Below are 16,663 nucleotides of genomic sequence, written 5' to 3'. Positions count from 1 at the left end.
TTTTGTAAAAATGTTCATATTATGTTATTGACTGTTGTCATTTGTTTTCATGTATCTGGAAATTCTGGAGCGTTTAAACGCAACAGCACGAGTAGGACTTTTGATGTTGTCATTCCCGATATAATATTGATGTCCTCTGGATCCTTCAAAGTTCGCTGGAGCCGATGCGGGTCAACAGCTCAACTCATCAACTTGTTTGATTTTTTGAAAAAAAAAAAGTGCTGTTCTAAGGACTTTAATTTTTGCAGGGCCAGAATTTCAAGTCAAGATGCTGAAATGAAATATTTTAATTTAAATTGTTATTTTTATTGCATTTATGTTCTGATGCGATCTTGATTGCAAGAGGCGGGCCATTGTTACGAAAGGAAGTAAATTATTTTCCAAAAGTGTTGGCAACCTTAATTTGCATTAGGTTTTTCATTCGTTCATTCCTTCTTGCAACGAGATCGCGTCAGCAGAATATGCAAATTGCCGGTAGCATTTAAGCTCCCGGCACTTTGCTTAATTCTCTTCTCTTTCAATTTCAACCCAAGTCAGACTTGGTTGTTTCTTTCGTCAGCTCAGTCGAGTCTGTCCGTTTTTGCCGATAGTTTCGGCTTACTGCTCTTGATATGAATATCATAGCTCAGTATGTTTAACGTTTCATACTTTGACTTAGAATGTTAGATCCAGAAGTCATTTAAAGTATTATGAGCAACTTAATAATGTAAAGAGCGTATTCTCAATATTTCCTTTAACATGTCATTGTATATATCATAGCCATAATAAACAAGTTACTTTTTAACTTTGGCTCTTCATGAAGTTGCACAAGATAAATATGCTTTTTCAAGAAGTATCATACGTCCTGGTTGAGCTTCCACTTAAAGTTAATAAGCTGAGCACTTTTAAAAGCTCACAGTTTAACACAGACTGCCTTGATTACTCAATGGTTTTTTTTTTTTTTTTTGATCTAACTGACACAGTAAAATATCTTAGAAACGTACTTCTTAAAACATCAAGCAGTTAGGCTAACTTGATTACGGAAACACCAGCCATTCGAGCTCCAGTAACCTATCCGGTTTTAAATTTAGTAAACACCAACACGAGGCACTCAAAACGAAACTGCACAGAACTTTGTCTGGGCCGATTCTCGCAAGTTAAAAATGAGCTTACATGTACAGTTACATCAATCACAAAAAAGTATCTCTGATTTAGATTTACAATAGGAAACAAAAAAAAACTCTAGTTGTTTTTGTTTCTGTCCATTCTTGCACGTGAACATGAATTGTTTTAGTTTTTTGACTTGTATGCAAAGCAAGGAGGAGTGGTGTCACATCTAAAAAAAACATAGATGTGCCATTCTTTAAAAAATACAGATCGAACATGCAAACTTAGAAAAAAATATATCATATTCTCTACAATCTCTGAATATTTTAGCTAAAAACTTTTTCATGAATTGAATATGCACAAAAACTTGTACACTGTTCAAGAGGTAGAAGCCGAATAAATCGCTTCTTAAGAGGAAGAAAAATGTCTACTTTTACCACAGAAAAATTTTCAACTAAGAAAAATAGAAGTTATGAAAAATAAGATATAATTTCATAAAAGTATCGAATGTTTGCATAGTAACCTTTTTGAGAATGAGCCAGACGATATTTAACATTTTCTCAAGGTATAATATCCTAGTAATACTTTACTCTTATTGAATAATTTTTAAAACAATCTCAATTAACTTGGCTGCTGTACTTTGAGCGTGTACCATGGGATACGTTAAGTGAAAACTTTTTCAATTAATTTCGGATGACTTTTTCCTGCATTCATACGCAATGCATGACACACCCATAAATTCATACGTTATATACCATTAGTTGCACTTTTCTTTTAAATTTAGATTGCTGTCTTTTCTCTTTTACTTTCAATCAACTGTTCTATGAAGTAATGAAAAATATTCCGCCGCTTGCAAAGCTAATTCTTGATATAAGCTCCGTCTTAAATGATACATTTTACATAAAAATTTTAAACGAAAAAAAAAAGAAGAAAATACATATATATATATATATATATATATATATATATATACACACACACATAGGTAGTTATCAAAATAACGGAAACATTCTGTGACAAGTGTGTTGGGAATCACTACTCTGCCGTAAATGTTCTGTTAAAAAAGGCGCCTTCTGACTGCAATTACTAGGGCTCGACCGATGCCATTTTTTGGCCGATGGGCCGATGCCGATTGTTGGCCTATTGTTCAAAGATGGCCGATGGCCGATTGTTTTCCTACAAATGGCCGATTGCCGATGGCCGATGCTGTTGGCCGATGGCAAAAAAAAAAAAAAAATCTAACAGAAATAAATTGATAAGATTGTCAGGATTTAAAGGATTATTGATTCATTTCACTTTACTTCCTTTCTACGAATAAGGAATTGTTATCCCAAAAAAAAACATCAGATTTCGACTTAAATTTTCATTTTACGATCATCCAATTTAAACTTCACAAGTTTTTTCGGCCCATATGTACATGCATATGCACCTAAGAACATATAGAGGATCGAAATATCCATTTTGAACGCCTCCTTAGTTAATTATCGCAAATTCTCTTGTGATATCTTCATGCTCGTAAACTTACGTCACTCAAAAACGTTATGAAATAGTAAGTTTAAAACTCATACGTACGAAGTATGATCTAAAAGTTCGAGGACAAGTTGTATAAAAATTTACCGTAAATAATTCACATTTCCGAAGTACATCTATCTACAAAATAGTCACCTTGAACGACTATGCACTTCTGCCAACCTTCGTATAGCTTTTAGAAGGACTCCTGGAAGATATTTATCGCAACCTCCTGTAAGGACTGTTGCGCTGCTGCTTTAACTTCAACGTGGGGAAGAAGGCGACTTCCATGTTGAGGATGCACGGTTCGATTAGTCAATACTCTGATATGGCAAACAAATAGCATAACGTTTCGTCAGACTTAGCTCCGTGTGACTTTTACCTGTTCCCAGCAAGAAAAAAACATTTGCATGGACGCCGCTTTCTACCATCAGGAGAAGATAAAGCTGCATCACAGAAGGTACCGAAAAATGGCTTCTAGGAGTGTTTCCAGTTATATGAACACTGGCAGAACTACATGGTCTCTCATGATGACCTTTTGAAGGTGGATGTGCTTCGGTAATGTGAACTATTCTGGGTAATGTTTTATACAGCTTGTCCCCCAAACTTTTGGATCGTACTACGTATAATCTGTATAGGGTGTAGTTATGCTTCTCCTTTTTTGACTGCTGTATGACGGAAGACAAAGAACAACAGCCAAAAAAAAAAAAAAAAAAGAAAAAAGAAAAAAAAGGACGAAAAACAAAGAGACTGTTTAATAACCGATTGATTTTTTTTTTTAAATTGAACATTAAACTAAGATTTCAGTAATATTGTAATAATGTATGGATTTAGGTAAACTAAACATAGTTAAAAAAACATTCAATTATGTTGTTTAGTCATTCAAAACAAATTAAAAATTAATCTATGAAACCGTCAACAATTTACGCAATTAAAGCGGAAAGATTACACTTAGACATTTTTTAGTCATCAAATTAAACAAAAAAGGTAACAGATAAATTACAACATTAAATCATAATATTAATATTTTTACACTTATTTAAATTTATGATAGAAAAGTTTGCATTTTTCATAAAATGTATAACAATGACATAAATTTTGCGGAAAAAAGAAATAGCCATGAAAAGAGCGAGGTTCTTAAAATGCAACTACAATAAACAAACTCAATATTTACACCAAGTTAATAACTGAATACATATACTACTTGATCTGACGTTTGCACACGTAATATTGAACAATTTGATTGTTTAATCTTTTATGAAGCACTACAACCAAGTTTAAATTAATTTTTTCAATTTAACAATAATTTTCTGAAATTTAAAAAATTGCATATTAGAAAATCCTTGAAACTTTTCTATAACTTATTATTAAACATATGATGAAAACGAAAATAACTTATTCATTGATTTTATATTAATACATAAAAATAGATACTTACAACAGAAAAAAAATCGATCGCTATTAATGATGCAAAAAAGATGGCGCATTACAAAATATAGGTGAAACGAGTATAAGAAATACGCAAAATGACATTTCTTGACCAAAATAAATAATTCCTAAATATTTAAGAAATGCTTGAAACGACGAGGGTGGGTTAGGGGAATCACCCTCTGATTTCGGAGTTACTTCACAACGTTAAACTTCGGCTTATTTTTTTTTTAGTACGGAACCGCTACCACCAACGCCTCGGAAGAGTTTCTGAATCTACTTCAGTACTTCTGAAGAAAAAATTTAAAAGTCCCTTTGTTTTCCGAATTATGTCACCATTCAAAACGTCTTTAATAATTTTCTTACATTAATGCTATAAATTCTTCCTAAACAATAGATAAATCTTGAAAAAAAAAATAATTCTATTTTTATGAATGGTGTTAGTTTTAAACAACTCAGAAGTACAACTAGAGTTTAATTTCAGAAATTGAGGGAGTGGGAGGAGGGGCACGCAAGTGTTCTCGGAAATACAAAAAATAGTCGTAAAGAATAGAGTTTCAAATAATCATAAACATTGAGCAGAAAAAACCTTTTAAAAATTGCACCCGAGTTTGTTTTGACGTGCAGTGGCGAATTTAATAGCAAATGTTTCAATTGCGAGAGAGGTCCCATAACCATAGGGGCACTGTAGGAGTTACAAAAATGCTTGTGATAAATGTTTTTCAATTTCTGTGATAAAGAAATACTGCCGCAAAATGTATTTCGACGGGTCTCAAACTTGTAGCTCCGCCGAAGCGATACAGAAAGGACTGCATTACTGTGGTTCATATTAAAAATATCGAAAAATTAAAAATTACCGTCGGTTCAACGGGAATCTAACAAAATGAAATTAATTTGAATTTTGACGTTTGGAATTCAAATTATGTTTTTCGCAATCAGGAGTGTGTGTGTATGTAGGCGTGTGTTTATGTGGGTAGGTGTGTTTGTGTATGCGTGTGTGTGTAGGATATGGACGCAACCTGGAGACGGTTTTCGTTAGAGGAGCAACATCGTGAGGCCGGTTTACGGTGGTGCTGCAAAGGGAGGCGGGAGGAAAATAAAATCATAGGAATTCAAAACAGTCAAATGAAAACAACAAGCAATGTGATTGCTCAAAAAAACGATTTCGCGATCTCACATTTGTTTCCGCGGTCTCCAATTCTGCAATCTATCACCAAATGATCGTCAGTCTGAGACGCTATATTAGTTTTGCATTGAAATAAGTAATTAATAGCCACAAAAAATCAGTTGATAGTCTTTTTCGAACACCCGATCGAAAACAAAAAGGGAAGTGCACAACTGGAACGTGCGCACATCCCACATGCGAAAATTTAGCCTTCTACAGCTTACCATTTTTGAGTTATGACTTATGAGAGATACATACGTACATCCAGCCGCAAGAAATAACGCAATAATTAACTTGTTTGGTACCTGAATGCAGTATTAAAAACTCTTTGGCCCTGTTTATGCATACTCCGGCTTCACCCCGGGTTGAAGCGGAAGGTGGATAAAAGGGGGATTGCAGCCGGGTTGATGGGAAGACCCGTGGATTGTCAAATCGTGGATTCTCCTTTACGTTCCCATTAGTCCATGTGCTTACATTCCCGTCATTGTACAATATCCTTTTTTTGTGTGTGTGTGTCTTTTTTTATAGTTAAATTCAGCATTAAAAAACATATTGCAGAACTTTTCTGATAAGAAATATGGGCATAATAGGTTAATTACTTATCACAACTACGCTGTGAATAATATTATATTTCAATATGAATCTTATTATTTCATCCTTTTAATTTATTACTTGAATTTCATAAATGTAATCAAAAATAGCTTGTGACAAATGGAATAGCTTTTACTAATTTCGACTGGGGATCATCATTGTGAGAACTAGCATTAATCAGTAAATTGTGTAAAGATATGTCTGGATCTTCTAAATCTATTTCTAAATTAAAATTTTGCCTTTTGTGATTGTTAATATCGTGGCCGCACTTAAGGGGTGGGTTTTTAAGGTTCCAGTCCATTCCAAAATTTTCACAACTGTTCCGAAATATGCTTTTATTATACTTTTTTCTGAAAAAATTGTTTCAAATTGATTTATTTTTATTAATTTATTTTATTTTGGTTTTCAATTTCATTTAAAAATAAAATTTTTATTGACGAAACACATATACAGAACTTTATCCCCAGTAATTACATTTAATTTTACTTCTTGTGGGAAAAATCCGCCAATAATCCTTCAATGTAGGTGGAGGGAATTCCCTCCTGTATTGAATGCGGCTTGAAGCCGGGTTGGATGCATAAAATGGCCTTATTCCGCGAATCCGGGTTGACGCCGGGTTGAATCCAGCTGCATAAACAGGGCCTTTGAGGGGTGACTAAAATAGAAATTCATACTGAAATTTATGTAAACAATTTTGTTTGAAAACAATAACTCCCTTTACTTTGTATTAAAATGTAAAACAACAAAAGTCCTTTTTTTTTCAAAAACATCGGCCAATTCCATCGGTTTTTCGGTGTTTTTAAGGCCGATGGGCCGATGTTTCCTGCAAGTTAGCATCCTCCGCCGATGCCGATGCCTATATCAAAATTGTTGAACCATCGGCGCCGATGCATCGGCCAGGCCGATGCATCGGTCGAGTCCTAGCAATTACTCACCCTGGTGAATCCAGATGGTGATTGATCTCTGTGATCGCTTTTGATGCTGTTGTTCGCTTTTCAGACATTAAAATCGGCTTCAATACCTGTTGGTTTTACTGAGCTTCTCTTTCCATCCACTATTTTGCTTTGCCCAGCTTGTCTTACCGCGTTGTGTGTGTGCTGTCATGACTTTAGATACTGTGCCTCTAGAAACGCCAAAAAGTTGAAATGTTTCAGTTACACCCGCTCCAGTTAGACACGCTCCAACAATTTGGCCTTCTTTTAAAGTTTGAGAGGTCCGACATTTCACGTCCTTGAAAAAAATCCAAGACTTATAGAACTTCAATTAAGTCACTATATACAACCATAATATGTATATTGCTATTTATATATTAAAAAAAAAACCTAGTTTTGTCCTTCATTACTTACGAAGCACATTCAAAAATGTCACTTTCATTCACAGGTGTTTCCATTATTTTGATAACTACCTGTATATATTAAATAATTAATCATACGAAGTCCAGTGGTATCATTTGGTACCAGCAATGATAATACTAAAAATATCTATTTTTCTTCAAAAACACAAAAGTAAGAGATTTTGTTATACATGGTTCTAAGAAATGGTTTTAAAACTGCAAAATATTTTTAAAGAAACAGTTATTGCAAGTCTATGCAATTTTTGCTAAACAAAGTTTCATGCGCAAATAAAATTAATAATAATAAAAGTACTTTATGTTTCACCGGCTGAAGAAAAATTTAATTTAAAAATTGAATAAAAGAAGGTTTGTCAACCTTGGAGAAACAGTTTGAGGAGCATCTGTGGTGATTTTGAGGAGCATTTTGAAAATTTGCGGAGCAGCTCGATATTTTGCATAAAATTCAACGAAACAACTAAAACCACTTATTTAAAGCTGTTTTTGTGCTTTGATAACCATTTTAAGCATTAGCAGAAAACAGCTTTAAACACTTTGTCATTCTTGAAAACGCTCGGCCGGAAAATGCGGAGCAAAATGACTTTTTTGTGGAGCTGCGGAGTTTTGCTATTTTTGAGGAGAAACTCCGCAAAATGCAGACCAGTTGGCAACCCTGCTAAAAGTCATTAACAATTAAGCTAAATAAAACTCAACAAGAATTTGATTTTCTACAAATGTGATTTTTACCAGAAAAAAATTTACGCCAAATAAACTTACGCTTGAAAATAATTCATGAAAAAGTAAGCATTTCCTCGTAAATGCCAAATTTTTTAGTCATGAAATTTTTCGACTTATGGAATACCTTAAACTGAAACAAAAGAAGAAAAAAAAATACTTCGTATTTTACTGAAAATTTTCCCGCTTACTTCCATAGACAATCCTTCGATAGTGCTTTTGTTTTCCCGCTCGATCTCCACCTGCAAAAAAAATCGATTCCAATGGTTGCTATTTAACATCGAAAGGATGAGGAAAATCCTGAGCTTTAAATCTTTCTTTACCGTAGGAATACAAGGTATAGGTTTTCCCCATGGGAGTGATAAGGTTTCCAGTCCCATAACGGGGATCCCGATTTCAGCAGAGCTATATGTTTTGGCTTTTCCTATCATCGTTTAAAGTCGGAGATATTTTTCACGTTTCTCTCAACGTTGAGATTTTGTTCTTTAATGCTTAAAGGAGATTTTCAGGGATTTCATTACTCAAATCGGAAAAGTAAGGTAGTCGTACATTGTGTGGGGGAAATTCCATTTTAATGAGTGTATCAATAATTGCCCAAAACCCTCTATGGCCATTCCACGAAAAAAAAACAACCACACGTCCCACACGTGACGGTTCATACATTTCATGAAAGAGCAATAATTTCAAAGCGTGATGACGAAATATTTTGCTTAAGAAATCCCATGTGTATTCGTGACAATTCATGTATTTCATTAAAGAGTAATAGTTTAAAGAGCTATGACGAAATTTTTTGCTTAAGAAATCCCACGTGAATTCGTGACAGTTCATATATTTCATTAAAGAGTAATAAGTTAAAGAGTTATGACGAAATTTTTTGCTTAAGAAATCACACGTGAATTCGTGACAGTTCACATATTTCATTGAAGAGTAATAGTTTAAAGAGTTATGACGAAATTTTTTGCTTAAGAAATTCCAAGAAATTCATGATTGGTTAAGCAGAAAAAAATGAAGAACTTGAAGCATTCATAATATTTTTGTACATAAAAGGGGGGATGAGCTACTGGCTACTGAAATGCAACTGAAAAAAAAGTGGTTATTTTAAGGGAATTTTAAACTTTTTAAAAATACTGCATTATATGCCCTTTAAATCTCTGCATCCTTTAAATGAACTGCTTTTATTATAAAAAAAAATATTGTAAACAATTTTTTTACAAATATATACTATCATGTAGGGAACTGTGAAGATTTCTTCTCAGAGGGTCAAAATGACCCCCTCGTATTTATAGTATGCAAAGACCGACATAACTCTAGTGTTAATGCAATGAAATAAGGATATAACATACTATAAGTCTTTCAAAGGTGTTTTGTACAACATTTGAGACAGTGAAAAGCAAAAGAATGTAAATGGATATTTTCAAGTGTTGGGTAAAAAGCGTTTGAAGTTCCGTTCCTAGACATGGATGTAGGAATAGCATTATGTACATTTGATTCCTTTTATTTTATGGGATTATTTTAGTTTTATCCTCATTCCATCAACTTTATTCAAAATTAGTTTTCGTTTATGTTATTCCTTTATTTGTCTTTGTTGATTTCTAGCTGCTTTCTTTCATTGTGCTGTATTCTAATTTCATAATCTGGACATAGGCTGCAAAGTTTTGATAATTCTGTATTCTTATCTATGGGAAAGTCATTTTGTTTTATTAATAAAATTAGTATTTTAAAACCAGTTGATCATTCATTTGTCACTAAATTAATTTTAATTAACTAAAGACATTAATTGTGCAATTAGTTTATTGTTTGGAAATTTAAAGCTTAAAATATAATTGTGTTATGCATTACTTTTTTATTTATTTGGTAGGCAAAAAATAATTTAATTATCAATTTGAGAGAGAAAAGTAAAGCACGCGAAATTTTCGTCCGAGTAATACGAGTCTTTTTTCCCCTTTCTCACCACCCAACATGGCTGCCGCTCTCTCACAGTTACTTCAAACGCTACAGTGGGAGTAGATACGGCATGTTCCCTCCTGTACTCCTACCTCCATGGTCCTAGGTAGGCTTTTATTGAAAAGTTTTTCTAAATCATGCTGTATAAAAAAACCTACCAGGGCTACTAGTACTATCTCTTGTCTCAAGACAGAGAAGAGGTTCACCTACCATTTGTACTTGTTATCTCCAAATTTTTAATTATTGCTTATCACTGCCTCAACTGATACGTCTGTTGACTTGTAACTCTCCGTGCATTAATCGTTACATTACTATTTCAACCCTATTTAAGGAAAATAAATTTATGTCGTTCCAATCGTACTGTGCCGTTACCGTGGGTATTTGTTTTCCTCTTAATTTTGAACAAAAGTCACATAAACTTCCTAGTTTGTGGTCAAATATTCCACATACAAGTCTAATGGTCTAATTTGTTTTATGTTGATTTCCAAGTCAATTAAAACTTGTAATAAATCCCTGTACTTACCGGGGATATGACTCTTTTCAGATTTCCAGGATCTTGCATGGAAAGATTTAAAGAAAAAAAATCTGGAATGTATACATTTTTTAATTTATCGTTTCATTTTGAGAAAAATAAGTTCGTGTGAGAAAACTGCTCTGGAAATAACGTGAAAGGGTTAAAGCACTGGTAATCTTGTATCTCGCTTTATTTTACTTCTAATGCCAATCTGAATTCCGTACTAGAAAAAATAAACTGATTTACCACAGAAAGATCAACCTTATGGCAATTTTCCCCATTGTTCTTGTTTTCGTATGGATTTAAGAATGAAAACAAAAAAAGTTTTTTTTTTTTTTTTAAGGAAACTTTTAAAACAAAAATTAGATTAGAAACGTTCAAAACGGTAATAAAAAAGAAAACCTAATTCATCTAAAATATTTCCTAAAGCATAAATTCATACCAAAAGTAGACAAAATGAATTGAGAAAATAAGTAAGCAATTTCTCACTGCAAAATATTATTTGAAATATTCGCTAGTATTATAAGAGCAAAGACACTTTAAAATATCCCAACTGCTACTGTGACCAGCGGAGAACATTCCGTTTGGATCTCCCGCCGCTAAAGCGTCTCGCAATATTGTTCTATCACAGCGGGGGTGCCACATTCACTCTGCGTGCCACTTTTTTTCCACAAAGAATCGGGAAAATGTTGTCATTTCCGAGAAAGGTATTTACTTTGACCCAAACTATAAATAAACGTACGTGTTGTATTCAAAAAATGTAGTGAAACACTGCCAATGATTTTACTTCTAAAAATTAACTAATGCATCATTGCAGGTCTCAAAGTTTATCCAAAACAAACAAATCGCTAATTCTGAAGTGTTTTATAGTTGTATTGTTGAATGCGTTGCATTCACCAAAATTAGTGTCACACTTCCATTGCTTTTATCTCTAAAAATGAACTAATACATCATTTCAGGTCTCAAAATACATCAAAAATTATCGAATAGCTTCTAGTGAAGTGTTTTATTGCTGTATTGTTGAATTCGTTGCATTCACCAAAATTAGTGTCACACTGCCATTGCTTTTGCCTCTAAAAAGGAACTAGTACATCATTTTAGGTCTAAAAATTTATCCAAATTTCGTCGAATCACTGATGCTGAAATGTTTTTGTTGTATTGGGGGGCGGTTCTTCACCGAAGAAAGTCAACCCTTTTTCCCGCGCATGACGGTTCTTAGTTCTTATATTTCATTGAAAAGTAATAATTTTAAAGGGTAATGACGAAATTTTTTGCTTACGAAATCACATAATAAGTTTGTAGTTTGTTAAGCGGAAAGAAAGGTTTTTATTAATATTTTAAAGTATTTCTTAATAAAATATATGAGGCGACAGGTGCGAGACAAAATGAACGTTTTCCGAGGAATGGTCCTATTGCTGAATGCGTTATATTTAACAAAATTAGTGTCAAACTGCCGTTACTTTTACCTCTAAAAATAAACTAACACATCATTACAGGTCTCAAAATTTATCAAAAATCATCGAATCGTTAACCCATTAACCGCCGAAACTCGAAATCGCATTTTTTTTTTTTTTTTTTTTTTGGATAAAAATCATAAAAGTTATCATTCTGAACCTATATAGTAGTAATATGCTTAAAAAAGAACAAAAATGCACTTAATTTTACAAATATAGGGTGTTGCGTTGACGCAACGCCAGCGGAAAAAGAGTATTAATGCTAAGTAGTTTTATCAGAAATTCTTCAGCAGTTTCAATGCTTTTTATACACAGGAAATGTTTATAATCTTAGTTATGGTTCTTAACCATGCCGTGCACTTTAGAAGAAACTGAAATTTATATAAAATAAGCACATAAATGCATTTTGGAAAATTTAAATTTTGAGGAAACATCGATTTTTTATAGTTACACATTAAAAGCTTCGCTGCAATCGTGATGAAGTGCAACCTTACACACATTGCAGCGATAAATAGTTTGGCTGTGGCAATTCTTACTGCGTAGTCTTATTGTCTGTCGACCTTACGATAAAATGTCCCCCAGATACAGGCATTAGTAATCTGAATTTGCTTGGCCGTCCTGTAGCTGGACTTTTCTTTTTCATGTCACTATCAAAAGGGGTCTGTAAATGATGAAGTGCAACCTCTCGCCTAAAATCCAATAGTGACTTTCTATTTTCTTCTTACGATAGTCTTGAAATTTTAAAAGCATTGGGTAATGCAACATCAATATAATTGGAGAATATTGGCCACCACCATTTTTTCCCTCGGACTCTAATTCTGTAATTTGAAACTAAATTGTCACACAAATCAACACCCCCCATTTTCATATTGTATTGCTAAATTATACAAGGTTCAGGAACAGAAATCTTCTTCTTCTGGTTTCTGGAATAGTGAGAAACGTTTTTGACAGGCTCAACTTTACCACAGGTTGAACCCGTAGTCACAACAGCTTTGTCATTCCATCGTTTTTGCTGGGCATACAAATTTCTTCGTTCTACAAGATGCGATAAAACATCGGAATCAAAAAAGATTAAAATTATCAACATTAGTTTTACCTTCTAGAGTGTGTAACTTGAATGAGGACCTGTTCTTCATTTTTTGGTTTATACCTATCAGTTGGTTCCTGTTTTGTCCATCGCCACTTCTGTTTTTCGTTTTTTAGTTTTTTTACTACGGGATTTGGAATAATTGAACTTTTTTTTACGTAGACTTCAACTTCGCCTGCAGTATCGCCCGGTAAAACTTCATTATCATTATTTAAAATGTTGTCATTGCCTTCTTCTTCATCACTAGCTTCTGTTATTTCTGGTGGTACAACAACAATATCTGTTTTTTCATTTTCATTATCATCATCATCTGAGTTTTGTTCGAAAATCTGTTCCAATGCTTTTTCCAAAGTTAGATATCTTGTTCTGGGCATTTCGAAAAGCGGAGACGAAAAAAAAGCTTCCACAGTCAAAACGCGCAGAATAAAAATGAAATATGGTTCTACCCTAAAGCAATTGAAACAGACAGTCAGTCTACCCCTTTTTCGCTGACGTTGCGTCAACGCAACGCCAGTTTTTACTTCCCCCTCCTCCCCAGCAGAAGCAGTTTCTTTGAGGAATAATCTGATGAAAAGTGACCTTGACTAAAAGTATTTCATATCTAAACCAAAACTTTTTTTTTTTTTTTTTTTTTTTTCTGACAGAAAACTGGATCATAAATTTAGTCAAAAAAACCATGTGAGAGAAACAATTTTTATCATACATAAAAAAAGAAATTTAAAGCAATTTTTTTATTTAACATATTTTTACTAATATTCTTAAATTCAAATTAGCAATCGATAAAAAAATTAGATTTCTAGTTTAGTTTCTATGGATATTTATTATAACCGTTGCGTCAACGCAACACCAGCGGGTAATGGGTTAATCATGAAATGTTATATTCGTCTGATTTGCCTATTCTAAGTACGTTGGCTTACTGTCAACTCAGTTAGCTAAACTATCATGCTTAATCGGCATATCATTCAGCATTGTGTTATGATTTAACAAAGATATTTTCGCTTCGCAGGCCAAAGTTATTTTCGTTTTGATATACGCGCATGCTATTCAAAAAAAAATTTAAATAGTTGAAACTTTACAAATTGCACCTGAATGAATTTCTGTAGAAATTTTATCCAACAGCATACCTGCAAAGAGCACAATTATATCAATGAAGCCATGGCAGGGATCAAAATTTATCGAAAATCATCAATTTGCTAATTCTGAAGCGTTTTATTGTTGTATGCGGTTGGTCTGCCTATGGTAAGTACGTTGGTTTACAGTCAAAGATTAATACCTATCATGCCCTAACTGGCATATCATGTGGACTGGTTAATGAGTCAAGAAAGATTTTTTTTCATTTTGATATACGCGAATGCTATTTTTGAAAATTTGCACAGTTGAAACTTTTGAAATTGGACATGAATGAATTTGTGTAGAAATTTAATCTGACAGCATACAGAAAACTCCCAATTATCCACGATCGAATTATACACGGTGCGGATTATACGCGGTGCGGATTATCCGCGAGTGAATTAACAATCAGGAGCATGTATTTTCGCAGTAAAAAACAAATACCAATGGCTTTTTTTTCTTTTTGTCGAAAAATTGTAAATTTAAACTCACTTGTTTTTATTTTATTTATTTATTTGTTTATTGTGCTTTCTTCATCGTACGTGCACTTGTTCTTTATTGATGTTAAGTTCTGTTGCTCAAAAATGCAAAACATTTTTACTGTACTGCATTTATTTTCACCGTTTGAAGAAATTATTATGCATCAATATAACTAAGTTTTTAAGGAAGGGACAATTTTTACCTTATTTGCTCCTCATTTTGACCTTTTTACAGTTTACATGCGGTTTTTATTATCCACGGTACTTGTGCTACGAAATTCCGAGGATAATCGGGCCTTTGCTGTATATGCAAAGATGAAAATTGTAGCAAGGAATCCACAGATAAAGTTATTTTCTAAACCTAAAACCTCAGAGAAAATGAAAGTTAGCAAATTCTTTAAGTAAAGAGTCAAGAATAATCTGATGCAAGCAGTTAAAAATAGCATAAATTACCGATACAATACGTGGTTTTCTATCAAGAAATTCGATTTGTAGACATTTTTAAGTTCTCACCGCAACTTTTGTTGTATTTTCTTGCTTATTATACTTTCTTGCTTCGTCTGTTAAACTGACTCACTGAGATATTATAACTTTTTCGGTTGAATCTATTATATTAGCCACGCGTTTTCAAAGAGTCTAAATTTAAAAATAAAAACATTGAAAAAGATTCGTTTATTTTGAGTCCCATTTACTAACAGATCACATTTCTAATTCTCAACTGGATGGATATTACTCATATTAGAAGAAATTTCTCTTGCATGAGATTTTAATTTTGTTTTAATTTAGCGTAAGTAGGTTAATAATACCTCTTACAAGTGCATTAAACCAACACCTTTATGAATATTTCACAGTAAAAGGTTGTATTGCCCGTAAAGTGGTTCTATAGAAATGACTGAAAAACATCTGCTGCTCAAGAGCACGTTTTTCTTTTGAAACAGTAAAGAAAAAAAAACAAAAATGGAGGTGGGAGAGGGGGTGGAAGCTAACATTAAATACAAAGCTGAACTACTTAATTTGACAATCTCCAGAGCGTAGTGCATTTTATTCATTCTCGCTGTATCTCAGATTGCATAACAATTAATAATTCCACAATTGTGACAGTACATTCTGTAAATAAGCATTTGGTGTTTTTTTCCTTGGATAGAAACGAGAGAAATAATGCAGAATATTTCGTTTGCCTTCTTCCAAAGCCCACCGTTGTTTTCAAAACGTCAGCTGAAAATCGATGAAATAAAAATGTTTTTCTCTCCGATGCTTGAAAGAAGGAATTAGAAAAAAAAGCGAAGAATGAAGGAAAACTATGTGATTGGAATAGTAACAATTAAACGCTCTAGGGGGAAAAACAGGAAATTTCAAAATAATAAAAATGCTATGTTTTCTCCAGTTTCTTTATTTGTTATTCTTTGTAGTAAGTAATTTCAAATTTATAAATCGAAGCAGCAGCCAATTCTTCGACTTTTGGTAAATAAGAGCAACTATTTTCTGAGAATAGCTTGTTTTTTAATGGTAGCCATTCACTAAAAATGTTCTAGTGTTATACTATTGGCGGCTCAAGACCAATCAGAAAGGAAAATATCTTGAATTAATTTAAATGATGAGATGGAGCGATTAGAAATGTTTTGCACTTGGAAATAGTTAAGTACACTAAGTTACAAAAATTAAATTCAGACAACACTTTTTAAAAAGTTACCAACATTCAGTATTCTTTCCAGTGAATAATTTCAGAAATAATTTTCAGAAATAATTCCAATGTTATGACTCTTTTTAGTAAGTAAAATCAACTGTTTTCTAAGCGCAGTTCAATTTTCAGTTCTGGCCACTCAGCAGCAATTTTCTTGTTTTAGAGAAATCAATGGCATAAGACCCTTATCAGCATCGAAAATATCATCAATAACTTTAAATTTAAATGGAGCACTTAGAATTGTTCTTCGTTTTGAAACACTTATGGATATTAAGTTACAGAAATTAAATTTAGTCAATACATTTTGAGAAATTACCATGATTGTATGTTCTTTCTAGTGAATTATTTCAAAAATGAGTATATTGGAACAATATCCATTTTTATGATCCTTTTTAGTAAGTAAGATTAACTGTTTTTTAAGCTCAGTTTGTTTCTGAATTCTAATCATTCAGCAGCAATTTTCTAATTTCAAAGCAACCAATGACACATGATTTCATTGAAAATATCACCAATGAGTTTAATTGTTAAACATACTGCTGAGAAATGTTCA

This window comes from Uloborus diversus, chromosome 4 (genome assembly GCF_026930045.1).
Source record: "Uloborus diversus isolate 005 chromosome 4, Udiv.v.3.1, whole genome shotgun sequence".
NCBI classification, from domain to species: Eukaryota; Metazoa; Arthropoda; class Arachnida; order Araneae; family Uloboridae; genus Uloborus; species Uloborus diversus.
This window is presented reverse-complemented; position numbering follows the sequence as displayed.